The sequence below is a fragment of the Anomaloglossus baeobatrachus genome, chromosome 3 (genome assembly GCF_048569485.1).
Source record: "Anomaloglossus baeobatrachus isolate aAnoBae1 chromosome 3, aAnoBae1.hap1, whole genome shotgun sequence".
In the NCBI taxonomy this organism is placed as follows: Eukaryota; Metazoa; Chordata; class Amphibia; order Anura; family Aromobatidae; genus Anomaloglossus; species Anomaloglossus baeobatrachus.
The window spans coordinates 502,833,960-502,849,486 of NC_134355.1; positions in this window are offsets into that span (position 1 = coordinate 502,833,960).

A 15,527-nucleotide genomic window follows, 5' to 3' on the forward strand; every position below is an offset into this window, starting at 1 on the left:
TTTATGTAGATGTTTGCTGAGGACCTTGAACCCCCAGGTGCTTCACAGAATTTTATAACGTTGAGCCATGAAAATGAAAAAATACATTTTTAACCACAAAAATGTTGCTTTAACCTCAAATATTTCATTTTCACTAGCATCACAGGAGAAACAGTACAATGTGTTGTGAAATTTCTCCTAAGTGTGTTGATACCTCTTATGTGGTCAAAAAATATTTTTGAGGCACAGTACAAAGTGAAGAAGGGAACAAGCGATATATTAAAGTTCAAATTTAGTTGGAATTGTTTGCGGGTGTCATGTAACATGGGCAGAGCCCCTGAGGTGCCAGAACAGCAGAAACCCCCCCACAAGTGACCCTATTTTACAAACAGCACCCCTCAATGTGTTATACTATTGGGGGTGTGGCCAACCATGCAAGAGTGAAGATGCAAGGTGCAGAGCTCATGAGCAGAAATTTTGAAAATTAACAAATACCCCCCGCACCACGGGAAAATCTAACAGAAAATTGAGGTCCCACTACTCCTCAAAGCCCTCTCCCCCCACCGAGGACATCTCTATGTTCCTCTCCCACCGTGATAGTATGGCCCCGGCGGCACAGGATCAGACTGAACCACCACCCACGGGTATTACGCATCAGAGCCGTTCTCATCGCGGATCCCCTGGCACCCATTTTCCGACTTCAAACGAGACTCCTGCGACCTCGCAGGCCCCCCGACGCCGAGGTTTCAATCCGACCGGGGTAAGAAGATGTTATGGAGGCTTCACAAGATGGCCACCGCCTCGTGGTGAGTGAAGACCGGCCGCAACCCTCGCTGCCAGCCCTCGCCTGCAACAGTCAATTACAACTCCAGGAGCAGCTGAGGGGGAGAGGGGCTTCAGCTGGTTCCTCCTGGAAGACCCCTGACCCGCAAATGGAGACAGCAGAGCTACGGAAGTAAATGTGGTGTAGAGATCTGCTGCAGATCGATGTCTTGCGGCGTCGGAGGGGGAAGGGTGGAGACCTGAGCGGTTCTCCTTCTCAGGCTCTAAAGGACCACTGGGCTCAGCCCAACACTGGTCCGAAGACTTGGACAGTGGTGTAGTGGGGGGTCCCCAGGCAAATAACAACACTGGATCCCAGGGGGACCTGCAGTGACGCTGTCCCTTTCCATTACAGAATCTAGTCAGGTGCCATCATGTGGGTCCTCTCAGGACATAAAAGAAAAAAGAGCAGTAGATGTGCCAGGAAGGCCTTCTCATGTTGGAGGACACAGATCCCATGATCAAACCACACAACCATCTCTATCACTACCCTCCCAGAGCCCAAACTCTAACCATGGGCCTGATTCACCCACAATATACCCACAGGCTCACCCATCTCAGGTGCTGAAAACCTCAGAATATTTAGAACAGCAGCGGGGAGGTCTTACGGTTCAGCTTTCCTGGTGCAACCCCCCCCCCACGGTAATGGAACACAACTCTTTTCCCGGGTGGTCGACCGGGTCATCCTGGTTGTCCCCTCCCTCCAACCCCATGGGGTCTCATGAGGCAAAGGGTATGCATGCTCCTCTCCCCCAGGCGGAAACTAAATCCCAGGGTCTCGCCCCAAAAGTCCTGGCATGCTTGGATGGCACTATCTCTCTACGAAACATCATGGAGGCATGGTCCCCGCCGCGTGGTCCTCAAGGGGGCAGAGATGAGACCATAGCTATCATTTCCGAATCTAGGGAGAACCAAAGACCAGCCTCTCTTGCTGACTTATGCCTTCTCATGCAAGTCCATCCCCACCAAACAGGATATTTCTACTTTAACCACAAACTGGAGTTTGCTCAGTTTTGGGCAGAGCTTACCACCTTAAACATAAAAGTAAACTCCATCTCTCAGAACCAAGACCGAAATGAGACCTCTATCAAGACCCTGACAGAAACCGTGACTCAAATATAGGAGCTTCATCAGAATCTGGACGACCTTGAAAATCGAAACCGTAGAAATAATCTAAGGATTCAGGGGCTGACGGAATCTATCTCCCCATCTGACATCCCCTCAGTCTTAACTTCGATCTTCAATGGACTGCTCGGGCATCCGCCAGGGGCGCACATTGAAATGGACAGAGCTCACAGGGTCTTGCGTCCCCCCAATCCTAACGACCCTCGTCCAAGGGATATCATCTGCCGCATTCACTTTTATGTCATCAACGAGGACATTCTTCAGGCATTCCACACAAAAAAAAAACTTTCATACAACGGGCACACGATTAGAATTATCCCTGACTTATCAAGATTCACCCTCCTTCAGTGCTCAGCAGTTAAACCCTTGCTGGATCTTCGCCATGATAAGAGCATTCCCTTTAGATGGGAATTTTCCTTCTCATTCACGGTAAGGAAGGGTTCTCGCTCCTACTCTCTTCGTGCTCCCTGGGACTTTCCAGCATTTCTTTCTGGTCTGGATCTCCCTAATCTTACGCTCCCGCGGTGATCGGAGGTGCTGAGGGGAACATCGGAGGCCTCAGATCTGATCTCATTGGGTCTCCAGCGGGATCTTGCTCAGGCATCCGTCAAGTGGGGAAAAATTCACAGAGGAACGAGAGTCATCCGTAACACCTCCTTGTTGAAGGCTGCTCATGCCTGGCGGCCCTATACCATTTAATGCCATGTTTTTGCCCTCGATATACAGTTTTATTGTGCATTTATCTGTTGTTTTACCCATAGCAGCATATCCATACTTTTATATGGGATTCTAAAATCTTTATCTATTGATATGTTCCGGGGATCATGACTCGCTCCATGCATGTTGGACGATGTATTCCCCCCCAATAGGTTGGGAGCCACTGCTTGGCCCTGCGGGACCATCCATACTCCTTCTTTTCGATGGTAGTAAACTAGCAATGTTGGCAGAGGATTTACCTCTGCTTTTTTGTTTCCAAATTATCCTCTCTCTTTTCTTTCCATTAACTCTTCCTATCTCTCCTTCTTTTTGCTCTGAGCGTGGGAAACTACTCTTATCTCCACATATTGCATCCGGTGAAAGTACTATGGCCAACCTGAATACCGCATCGTTCAATGACCGGGGACTCAACACTCCAGAGAAGCGTGCACAGATCCTCCAGCAATTCCATCGCCGAAAGGTACACATTATTTGTTTTCAGGAAACTCACTAAGTCCAGCAACCCACCATCCATAAAGCATAGACACGATATGACGTGGCATTTTGCTAATAACCCCCTGGCACAGTCCAAAGGAGTAGCCATAGCTATACACAAATCCCTCTCTTTTCAAACCCTTAAATGTACCGTTGACCCAAAGCTCACTAGTTGGTTCTCACATTAAAGATTGAGGGCCAACTATTCACATTCATTAACCTATACATCCCTAATCAAGACCGGGCAAGTTACATGCTCGATCTGGTCGAGGTGATCTCTCCATTGGTCATTGGAACGACGATTCTATGAGCGGATCTTAATGTTACATTAGTTCCAATTTTAGATAACTAAGAAAAAGTCACACATTTCTTATGCAGCAACTAGATAGACTTAGAGTCTCCCTTCAACCTTAAAAACTAAAAACTAAAACTAATAAAATGCATTAAAAAGGCTTTATTACGGTTACAACTCGTCAACGCATGGAGAATTCAACTCCCGGCAGACAGGGATTATAGCTTTTATTCCTCGCCCCACGAATCGTATAGCAGTGTAGCATCCCTGAGCTACTCAGGGTGTCAAGGGAGGAATTTGGGTGAAGACTGCTAATGGAGTCTTCCTTTGGGATATCCACAGACGGTGCCGTATTAGCTGTATATCAGTGCCAATATATCAATGTATAAGACAATGAACACACAGACATGCTCTCCCTCTTTCAGCCAGCGTCTTCAACTGAATTCGTGTATGGCAAGACACCCAATTATACAGTTTGCATCTCTAACCTTGAAGCTAGACAGGGAGTACTTTTACTCCTTAATTTCTCACAGCACAGTTTGTTTCTTCTACATTCTTTCTGTGTGAAAGCTACTGATAAGACTTTGCAGCTTCACATTCTGGCTTCATTATTTTTGGTTAACTCCTTCATGACTATACAGCTTTAAACAGGGAGTATTATAGATCTGTGCAATTGCTACATAGACAGACAGATTGTTATACAACTACATCTACATTTTGATTATTTATATACACAGATATTGTTATTACGTTTGAACAAACAAAGCTATAGCTCAGGCGACCTCCACAAGGGCACTAATAGGAACTGCATCCTCACCAGGATGCAGGGCCTGCCCCCTGGAACACCAGTGCCAGAAACACCCACCCACACACCAAAATCCTAGTTACCACTCCACACCAGGGGTAATTGGCTAGTCAGTCTCAAGGCGATGGCCACCTAGAGGGCGGAGCCAAACCAGAGGGACTAGACAACCTGATGGGAGGGGAGAGCAGGCAGTCTGAGTAAGAAGTGAAAGTGGAAAGACGTGCCTGAGAGCTGGGTCGTGTAACGGTGGCTCGGGGGCACAGGAGAGTGGTCACCAGGGCAGGTACACCTGAGTACCGCTGGGAACAGAGCACGCACAGGGCCCTAGGTCAAGCAACAGTTTTAGACGGCCTGGCAATTACCTGCACAGTGAGGGGACCTTCACGGACCTCACTGACCCACAAATCCGGGGGCACCAACAGTAAAGCAAGGATCAGGGTTTGGGACACAGACCAGCCCTACAGGGTCCACACTGTCCGCCGTACGGACAAGGAGGCTGCCACCACAAAGGGACAGCCGGGCCCCAAACGCTCCACGCTACAGGGACCCAACCACACTGAGAGTGCTGGGGACAGAGCAACCGAGTCATCAACTGGCACTGGAAATACAGGGACCTGAACTAGCCGTCCAAGAATTCAGAGTGAGTAGAGACTGTTAATTACAACCCCCGTGTGGCCTCCCTTATTTCGGTACATCCACCATACAGCTCCCTGGGCTCTGCCCTACCTGCAGAGGGCCTACCACCTCAGCTGCCATTACCACCAGCCCTAGGAGTAACCAATCCAACAGCGGCGGTTCCCCCATATTAACCGCCTCCCGCAGGTGGCGTCACACAAATGACTTTATTCTCCCCTGTAAATACTCCCCATTAAAAAGCACCCAGGGCACGGGATTGAGCAATAGCCACCAAAGTGACATTCCCCGGCTAAACACTGCCTGGGACCGAGTACCCCATTCTCTGGGCGACACAGCAGGATAGATCACATTCTAATTCAACATAGTGCCCTGCATTGGGTCTCTTCCTCTACCATTAGTAATCTATGTTCAGACCATGCTCCCGTATATTGCTCCCTTAGGGTCCCCTCCTTCACCAAACCATTTCATCCCTGGAGACTGAATGAATCGTTGCTTCTTGATCTGACCTGCAGGCCGGAGATTGCGGATACCATCTCCAACTTTGTCTCGGACCATGGGGCCGACAATACTGCCCACCCGGTGAAATGGGAGGCTTTAAAATGCGTACTTCGGGGAGTCTTCATAAAGAATGGAGCAAGATTGAAAAGAGAGAAGGCTCGGAAACTAACGATAGCTCTACAGACCATGAGTAAATTGGAGATGGCACACTAACATGCTCTCTCCACTGAAACTCTTAGGTGCCTTCTGAAGGGTAGAACGGAAGTTAAGCGTCTGTTGGATGCCTCTTTTCAGCGTCTTCTCAAGCTGGGTCGTAGTAAGTTTTACGAGTTCGGGAATAAGCCCAGTAGAATGCAGGACAGGACGCTGAAAACAAGAGTTGTTCAAAACCATTTTCTGTGTGTTAAAAACTCGCATGATGTGATGGTTAACACCAACCCCAAAATTCTTGAGGCTTTCCAAGCATATTACTCTAAGCTATATAATTTATCCCCCCCGAATCTCCAGTAGTTGACCTACCCTCCCCCTTTCCCGCCCTTGGCCCCGGAGGTGGTCGAGGAGTTGAAGGCCCCCTTCTCACTACAGGAATTAATTGAAACAATAGGTGATCTGCCGGGCAATAAAAGTCCGGGCCCAGATGGCCTTACCTCTAAATTTTACAAAGATTTCTCTGAGCTTTTGTCTCCAGTGATTTTGGTGGCCTTCAATTCTGTGACGGATTCCTCCCCCTTCCCCCACCAATCCATATCTGCGTTTATTTCTGTGATCCTTAAGGTGGTGTCACACATTGCGACGACGACAACGACGTCGCTGCTAAGTCACCATTTTCTGTGACGTAGCAGCGACTTCCCGTCGCTGTGTGTGACATCCAGCAACGACCTGGCCCCTGCTGTGAGGTCGCCGGTCGTTGCTGAATGTCCTGCTTCATTTTTTGCTCATCGCTCTCCCGCTGTGAAGCACACATCGCTGTGTGTGACAGCGAGAGAGCGACGAACTGAAGCTAGCAGGGAGCCGGCGTCTGTCAGCCTGCGGTAAGCTGTAACTAAGGTAAACATCGGGTAACCAAGAAGCCCTTTCCTTGGTTACCCAATATTTACCTTAGTTACTAGCGTCCGCCACTCTCACGCTGCCAGTGCGGGCTCCCTGCTCCCTGCACACGTAGCAGGAGCACACATCGGGTAATTAACCCGATGTGTACTCTGGCTAGGAGTGCAGGGAGCCAGCGCTAAGCGGTGTGCTCTCACGCTGCCAGTGCCAGCTCCCTGCACATGTAGCTGGAGTACACATCGGGGAATTAACCAGTTGTGTACTCTTTCCTAGGAGTGCAGGGAACAGGGAGCCGGCACTGGCAGCGTGAGAGCGTCGGACGCTAGTAACTAAGGTAAATATCGGGTAACCAAGAGAAGTGCTTTCCTTGGTTACCCGATATATACCTTAGTTACGCTTCCACGCGTCGCTGCTAGCTGGGGGCTGGTCGCTGGTGAGATCTGCCTGTTTGATAGCCCACCAGCGACCATGTAACGACGCAGCAGCGATCCTGATAAGGTCAGATCGCTGGTCGTGATCGCTGCTGCGTCGCTATGTGTGACACCACCTTTAAGCTAGCGAAAGACCCCAAACTATGTACGAGTTTCCGACCAATCTCTTTTCTAAATATTGACTTTAAGGTTATTGCTAAGATGTTGGCAAGAAGATTAAATCCCCTCCTCCCTAAATTAATCCATCTAGATCAGGCCGGCTTCATTTTGGGTAGAGATGCTTGCGATAATACCATTAAAACTATAGCTATCATTAATTACGCAAATATCAATAAATCGCCCCTTACGGTATTGTTGCTAGACGCAGAGAAGGCCTTTGATAGGATTTCCTGGCCTGCCACTTCTCAAACTTTGCGAAACATTGGCCTGGGTCCTAGATTTTCCTCAAAGGTGATGGCCCTGAATCAATCCCCCTCGGCTAAAATAAAGATTAATGGTACACTGACTCCTTTTCCTTTAGAAATGGAACGCGCCTGGACCGCCCGTTATCCCCCCTCCTTTATGTGTTAGTAATAGAACATTTGCTGCATGCGATTCGTGAGGACCAGGGCATTAGAGGGGTCAGAGCCACAGGAGTGGTTCCAGCTTTTGCAGACGACCTATTGGTTTACATTTCTGCCCGGCTCACTTCTCTGCCGCCATTGATGTCTGTGATCCAGCGTTTCAGAGACTGGTCCAATTTTACACTCAATTTAGATAAATCCGAGGTATTAGGCGTTGCCCTCCCCCAACTGGTAATTGGGATAGTACAGTCTACCTATCCATTTCGGTGGCCCCCCAATAAGGCTATAGGCTAATTGGGGATCTCATTCCATCCGACCTTACGAGACTGTTTATGTTGAACTTCCAGCCGTGGCAGGCAAAGCTGGAGGAGAACTTGGCGGCCTGGGATAGGACAGAATTTTCTTTGTTCAGTAGAATTAATATCCTTAAGATGACATTCCTCCCCAGGTTGCTATACCTCCTGCAGACCATCCCGATATATATCCCTGCCCCCTTTTGGATTAGGATGCAACGTGCCTTCAAGGGATTTGTTTGGGCCTCTAAGAAGCCTAGACTTCGTTTTGAGGTGCTGACTCGACCAAGATTGGCCAGCGGAACCAGGTTACCCGACTGTAGACGCTACTATTTTGCGACCACACATGCGAGACTGTTAGACTTAATTCATTGTTGAGCCTCTAAGTTGTGAGTACAACTAGCCCATGAAACGTGTCCCTTATCGGTGGTTACGACCCCATGGACCTGGCCCTCTTTCGCTCTGGAAAACATCCCCTTATCCTTTTCAGTTAAACAAACCTTACAAATTATTCTCACTCCGTCAGTCAGGGGAGTTCTGATAGATCCTAACGGACCCCTACAACCGGTAGCTCCGTTCGTTTCCCAACGGGCATTTCCACACATTCGTTTTTATCCAGCTCTAAAAGAACACCGCTTCGCATGCATCATGTCGCTCCAAAAGGTGCCCTTCTCCCCTTACAATCCATCTTGGGGGATCGCGTGGCCTTGCCTCGGCATACCTTTGAATACATGCAACTCAAACATTACTTGCAAACAATTACAGATAAATCCATCCTTGGGCGCCCTCTCACAGGATTTGAGGAACTCTGTATTGCCCCATCAATGCCTCCTCATGCTATCTCTTCCCTTTATTCTATGCTGACGGCAGAGGGACTGAGGGCGCCCCCATCGTTTTATGAGGCATGGGAATGCAAATTTATATCACGCTCACAAAAGAACAGTGGGACAGGTGTTTTTTCCTGTTTCATAAATCTATCATAGCAACAAAAGCTCAAGAGACGAGTTTCAAGATAATCTCAAGATGGTATCGCGTTCCTGTGGTTCTGCAGAAATGGTTTCCGGGGCTATCCAATCTGCTGGCGTTGTGGATCGGGTGAGCCTTATGGGAGGGGGGGCTCAGGATGGTGAAGGAGGTCACAGATGTCTCAGTGCCAGCTTCTCCAGAAGCAGTGCTTTTGTTCATTTTTCCAATGTCTAAGACTGCCTATAAAAAATCTTTATTGCGACATTTATTGCAAGCAGCTAAGACAATAATTCCCCGCCATTGGAGGTCAACGGACCCTCCCACTCTTGAGAAGTGGTTCACCGAGGTTTCCTTGACCCACAGGATGGAGACCTTGTTGGCCCAGTCAATAACGAGCAATCAGTGGTGGGAACTAAGTGGTTTAATTGGGAGGCTTTCCTCTCTTCCTCGTTGTTCCAAACAGTTCTAAGATAGGTTCGTGCTGTGGGAAACATGATTGCGCACACATGTCCCCCGTGGACATTCACCGCAGTAGGGTTGAGTAATGTACTTGGAGCTTTAATATTTCCTTTTTCTCTTCTCTCTTTATTTCCCTAACGGGAATATTTCATTGACTCGCCATCTCTTCTCATTTCGCTTTTCTTTTCTCTAACCTCTATATTATCAGGATTCTCCAATCTCCTTTCCTTATTCCCATTTTTTGTCTCTATAATGTATACGTTGGCATTCAATTTGTAAGTCGAATGATTGACAAAATATTTTGCTATGATTTGCCATGTTGAACCTGAAAATCAATAAAAAAAAATTGAAACAAAAAAAGTTATACTATTGGGTGGTGAAGACAAAATAATTTCACTTGTACTACTAAAATGTTGTTTAAATCCCAGATTTCCAATTTGCATAAGTGGAATAGGTATAAAAAAAGGCCCCATGATGTGTTACACAATGTCTCCTGAACGTGGCAATACCCCACATGTGACTGTACAGTACTGTTTAACCGCATCGCAGGGCTCAGGAGAGAAGGAGTACCATTTGATTTTTGGAGCACAGATTTTCCTACAGTAGTTTGTGGATTCCATTTGCAGAGCCCCTAAGTGCCAGAACAGCAGAAAGCCCCTCAAGTGACCACAGTTTTGAAAATTACACCCCTTTGAGAGTTCATCTACGGGTATAGTGACGATTTAGTCTCTGGAAAACACGCACGGTATCAAATGCAGTGAATGTTGCAGAATTAAAACATGAAAATAATCCCTTGTCATGCCCAGTACATTGTAGTGCCTGTACATTGCACCCAGCTCGTGCTTCTAGATACCTGAACCCCGTAAATTAAGCGGACTCTCCTCACTACAATAATGCCAAACATGTGGACGCTAACTGTGGTTTAGGCACATTGTGCAGCTCAGAAGGGAAGGGGGCATTTGGATTTAGGAGCGCAGATTTTTCTGGATTTCTTTTTTGGGAGAGCCATAGCGTTTTCCCAGAGCCTTTGTGCTACAACTAACATTGAAGCCCCCTATATTTCTATTGACAGATGACAGACCTGATTGGCAACTTATGATTTTGTGGATTGAGTTGAATGTTATTTGGTGGATATTTGGGTGCATAACATTTTCGATCACTCTGCATTTATCATATATATATATATATTTATATATATTTATAAGTCATTAGCTTTTCATCCTACAGCCTGCCTGTTGGGTCAGCCTGTCTCCTCTGGTCTGCTAGTATCCAGGACCAGTCCTACATGTAAACAGCTCTGAGTCTGCTGTGTCTTCCCTGTCTGTGTCCGTGGACATTTCCTGTCTGTGCCTGTCTGTACTCTGGTACCAGCCTGTATCCTGCACCTATGTACAGACCCACCTGCTCCTGTTGTCCTATCTGCCTCAGCCATTCCGGCTGCATCCGCCTAATGTCCTGTGTCCTGATGTCCTGCCAGGGCCTGTCCTATCCGTTACCTGACCCTGGTTCTGCTGTCACTCCACTCCGCTTCCACAGTTCCGGCCACTGGACTGGGAGTGGTGCCTCACGGCACGCGTTTAGTTGGGCCACTTCCACTAAAGGGTAAGTTCAGGTCCCCCTGGACCTTTAGATCCACTCTTGATCGCCGCCTCAAAACCAGCTGTGAGCATTACAGTTTGCGCAAGCCATGGACTCCGCTAACTCCGACACCCTTTTGCTGTCAGCATTGTATCGGGAGATGTTGCAGACGCGGGCACAGTAACAACAGATAATTTCCTTTCTGTGGACCGTCAACACCAATCTGAACGACCTGGGCTCGGCTGTTTTATCGGCATCTGTCCAGCCTGCAGCTCCAGTATCGTCAGGATCCTGGTCTTGTTTGTCTGCTCTACTACGTTTTGACAGTAATCCCAAGCAATGCCGAGGGTTCATCAATCAATGTTCCTTGCACTTTAATATTTTGCCACATTGGTTCCCTTTGGAGCTGTTCAAAGTGGCATTCCTCATTTCGCACTTTGTCAGGGAGGCTCTCACTTTGATCAATCCCCTGTGGGAGAGATGAGACCTAGTCACCTCCGGCTTCCTAGACTTTCTGGAAGTCTTTTGGAAAGTTTTCGATGAATGGTTTGTGTCGCCACAGCTGCATCCTTCCTTCTCCAGTTACGAAGAGGTGTAGAGACTGTTAGCCAATATACGGTTCAATTCCGCACCCTCTCCTAGAACTTTGCTGGAATAATGAACCACCTTTTGGGAAGGCTTATCAGGAAACAATAAAGGTCCAGTCACACTAAACAACTTACCAGCGATCCCAATAACGATAGGGATCGCTGGTAAGTTGCTAGGAGGTTGCTGGTGAGATGTCACACTGCGACGCTCCAGCGATCCCACCAGCAACCTGACCTGGCAGGGATCGCTGGAGCGTCGCTACACGAGTTGCTGGTGAGCTCACCAGCAACCAGTGACCAGCCCCCAGCGCCGCGTGGAAGATGCTGCGCTTGGTAACTAAGGTAAATGTCGGGTAACCAACCCGATATTTACCTTGGTTACCAGCTCACGCAGCTACACGTGCAGAGAGCAGGGAGCAGCGCACACTGAGCGCTGGCTCCCTGCTCTCCTAGTACAGCACACATCGGGTTAATTACCCGATGTGTGCTGCAGCTAAATGTGCACAGAGCAGGGAGCAGCGCACAATGCTTAGCGCTGGCTCCTTGCTCTCCTAGCTACAGCACACATGGGGTTAATTACCCGATGTGTGCTGCAGCTAAATGTGTACAGAGCAGGGAGCAGCGCACAATGCTTAGCACTGGTTCCTTGCTCTCCTAGCTACAGCACACATCGGGTTAATTAACCCGATGTGTCCTGCAGCTACATGTGCACAGAGCAGGAGCCGGCACTGACAGTGAGAGCGGCGGAGGCTGGTAACAAAGGTAAATATCGGGTAACCAAGGACAGGGCTTCTTGGTTACCCGATGTTTACATTGGTTACCAGCCTCCGCAGAAGCCGGCTCCTGCTGCCTGCACATTTAGTTGTTGCTGTCTCGCTGTCACACACAGTGATCTGTGCTTCACAGCGGGACAGCAACAACTAAAAAATGGCCCAGGACATTCAGCAACAACCAACGACCTCACAGCAGGGGCCAGGTTGTTGCTGGATGTCACACACAGCAACATCGCTAGCAACGTCACAAAAGTTGTTCGTTAGCAGCGATGTTGCTAGCGATGTTGCTTAGTGTGACGGGGCCTTAAGGATGAACTGTTAAGCCGTGATATTCTCATTACTCTGGATCATCTGATTTCCTTCGCTACCCAGGTCGACCTCAAGTTTCAGGAGAGATACATGGAGATGAAACGTGATAGGGAACCTATACATCTGGCTCCTTTCCTCCAGAAGCTGCTGGTGTCCTATTTTTCAGTTGTTCCTCAACCCATGTAAGTTGACCATGTCAAGATTTATGAACAATGTTGAGATCGTTGAGCCATGAGCATGGGTCTGTGTTTCTACTGTGGAGGTGTGGAACACTTCATCCATGAGGCCCTCTTGCCAGGGGCCTATAGGACGGTCTCTCTCGGCGAGAGCAAATCCTCGTTGACTCTGCCCATGTCCATATTGTGTAATGGCTTTCAGTTCTCTGAGCCTGCCCACCTAGAGTCTGGATCTGCTGGGAAGTTTATTCAACAGGCAATTGTGGATCACTACCGGATACCCGAACAACGCCTCCGAAGTCCCTTGATGGTGTCTGCGGTGGATGATAAACTCTGGACATAACCTATACACTTCATTTCCCAGCAGGTAGAACTTCATGTGGGAACTTTGCATACGTAGAAGATATTTTTCCTGATCCTGGGTCTCCCTTGGTTCTTGTCCCACCAGCCTACCATGGACTGGAAATCTGGATAGGTGTTATATTGGGGGCAGAATTGCCACAAACATTTGGTTCCTGAAGCCCCATTGATGAATACCCTGGAATCCAGTGCCATCTTCCATTCATGGTCCAAGACGAAGCTACTTAAGTATTTAAGACACTGTCCCTTTAGGGGAGGTACCTGCGCAACACCTTTAGTTAGTTAGTCTACTGTCTGCTAGTTAGTTGTCATGTCCTGTTATTCCTGTGTCCATCACCTGTACCTATGCCCACCTTCCCATACCTGTCCCTGCTGTGCCCACCTTACCTGTCTGTACCCACCTTCCTGTCTGCCTCAGCCACCCATACCTGTACCTGCCTGCTCCTGTGTCCGTTCCAGAGTCCGTCTACTTTCCTGGGTGTCAGCTGCCACAGTCCCGTTCACTGACCTGTGAGTAGTACCTTAGTAAAGCCACTCCCACTAAAGGGTAAGCCAGTTTCCCTCCTGTGGTCCTGTGGGTCCACTGTTGCTCACCGTCTCAATACCAGCGGTGAGCGTTGCACTGCTTCTCTTTGTAGCACAGGGGAAGCATTCAGACCAGTGATGCAATGATGCTATGGGCCTAAAATGCTAAACATTCAGGAGCGCACTGCCCCCCCCCTGTAAGAAGAAAGTCGGAAGGAAGGAGAGCGGTACGCTACTGAAGACTGATAGAAAACCCCTTTAAAGGCTATGGACACCTTCCGTGGGCTTTTTTTTTTTTTTTTAATGAAATGCATGTATCTTGGCCTAAAAATACATTTTTGGGTTTCATTAAAAAACATTTGCACGGTTTGCTCTTTGTGTCACACTGTTTACTGCATGCTGCAGATTGGATTAGCTAAGAATGTGTCAGTGAGCTTGTTCTGATTGGGTGCAGCCTTCACCCTTTTGAGTCAGTGAAAGAACAGTATATCTTTCCCACTAGGACGTAAATATAAAGGCTACAGCCGATCAACAGTCAGTGATTGACTGCATCGGTTATGTGACCTTGTTTATGCCACTAGAATGGTAGGGGACACAGGGCTGTGAGCGGAGCAGGTGCACTTATCCAGGAGGATAGTATAGATTTGTTTTGCTTTATCCAGCACAATGGACTATTCATGAAGGGTTCCCAGCACTAGACAACCCCTGAATTATGATTTTTCTGTCGCCGTACAGCATCATATTATTGCTATGTATGTGCTGTTACACAGGATGATCTGCTGGTAATAATTGTGGTGCCAACATAAAATATCCAATCACCCATTGAAGCCAAGATGGAGCAAACCTGAAGGGAGCAAAAGGCAGAGAACACAGAGAAAAGGCTGCGGCTCTAATGTAAGGGAAAACTGCAGAAAATGGACAGAAATAGCTTTATTACTGTGTGAACACCACAACTTATTCTGAAAGTACATTTACACGTCAGATTTATGGGGTCAAATATGCTGCCCCATGTTACTTTAGTCTTTGGCAAATTGTGGAAAAATCATCACACTCAGCATTTTTGCTTTTGGCTTTCATTCCACTTTTAAAACTGAGCAAGGTTAGAGTATTGCTTTATTCCCTTTGGGTCTTCTATAGGGTTTGAAGGATGCTAGAAAAATATTTTAGTTTTTAGACTGCGACTAAAGAATTCAGAAGGGTGGCTCGTCATGTCGTACATTTGAATCCCACAGCCATACGTCCCTGGGTCACTAATAAGTGCTCTTCTTATCTGTCTCAGGTCCTCCTTGCTTTCTTCTTCATACAGTCCACACATTAAGGTACAATCACACCAGCGTATAAAAAAAAATTTGGACAATTTTTTTCACTTGTCTATTTACAGTTTTGTATGTTAAAGAATAACTCGTATGGCATCCCATTTTTTTTGCGCACACAGACTTGAATCTGATTTTCAGAAAAAACTAGTGCATGCTGCCATTTTGTTCACTCAGTGAAAACAATTGTTCATTTGCACTGCTCCATTGAATACTATTGGTCTGAGTGCGGTCCATGTGCTGCTCTTGAACCGAATACTGGCCGTGGGAACTTGGCGTACGGGTTCGCTCACATCTGCGTGTAAAAAAATAAGTCCGAATTTCATCTAGAAGAAGAGCAGGACAAGTGTCTTCCGTATGCAATGCATTTTTTTTTCTTTAATAACTGTTATTCTAAAATCTTTTCCAGGACTATATACAGTGTTCGATATTAGGATGTTCTGTGTGCCGTCCATTTTTTTTTTTCTCGCACCCTTACACTTCCATTGGTTAGTCTTGGCTGTTTTACGCGACCATACACTGCATGCTGCAATTTTTTCCTCAGGCCAAATACAGGTGAAGAAAAAAAATCTCAGATCAGCACTGACTCATTGAATAACATTGGGCCTAGTGCCATCCCTTTTTATTCTCGCATTGCACTTGCCGTATGTACAAGCAAGTGGGAGCAAGGCCTTAGGCTATGTGCGCACTAGGCCGTTTTACCCACGGATTTACCCGCGGTTTTGCTGCGGAAATTTCTTGAGAAATGTTTGAAATCTTTCTGCAGACATTTCCCAGCAAAACCTATGGGAAAAAAAAT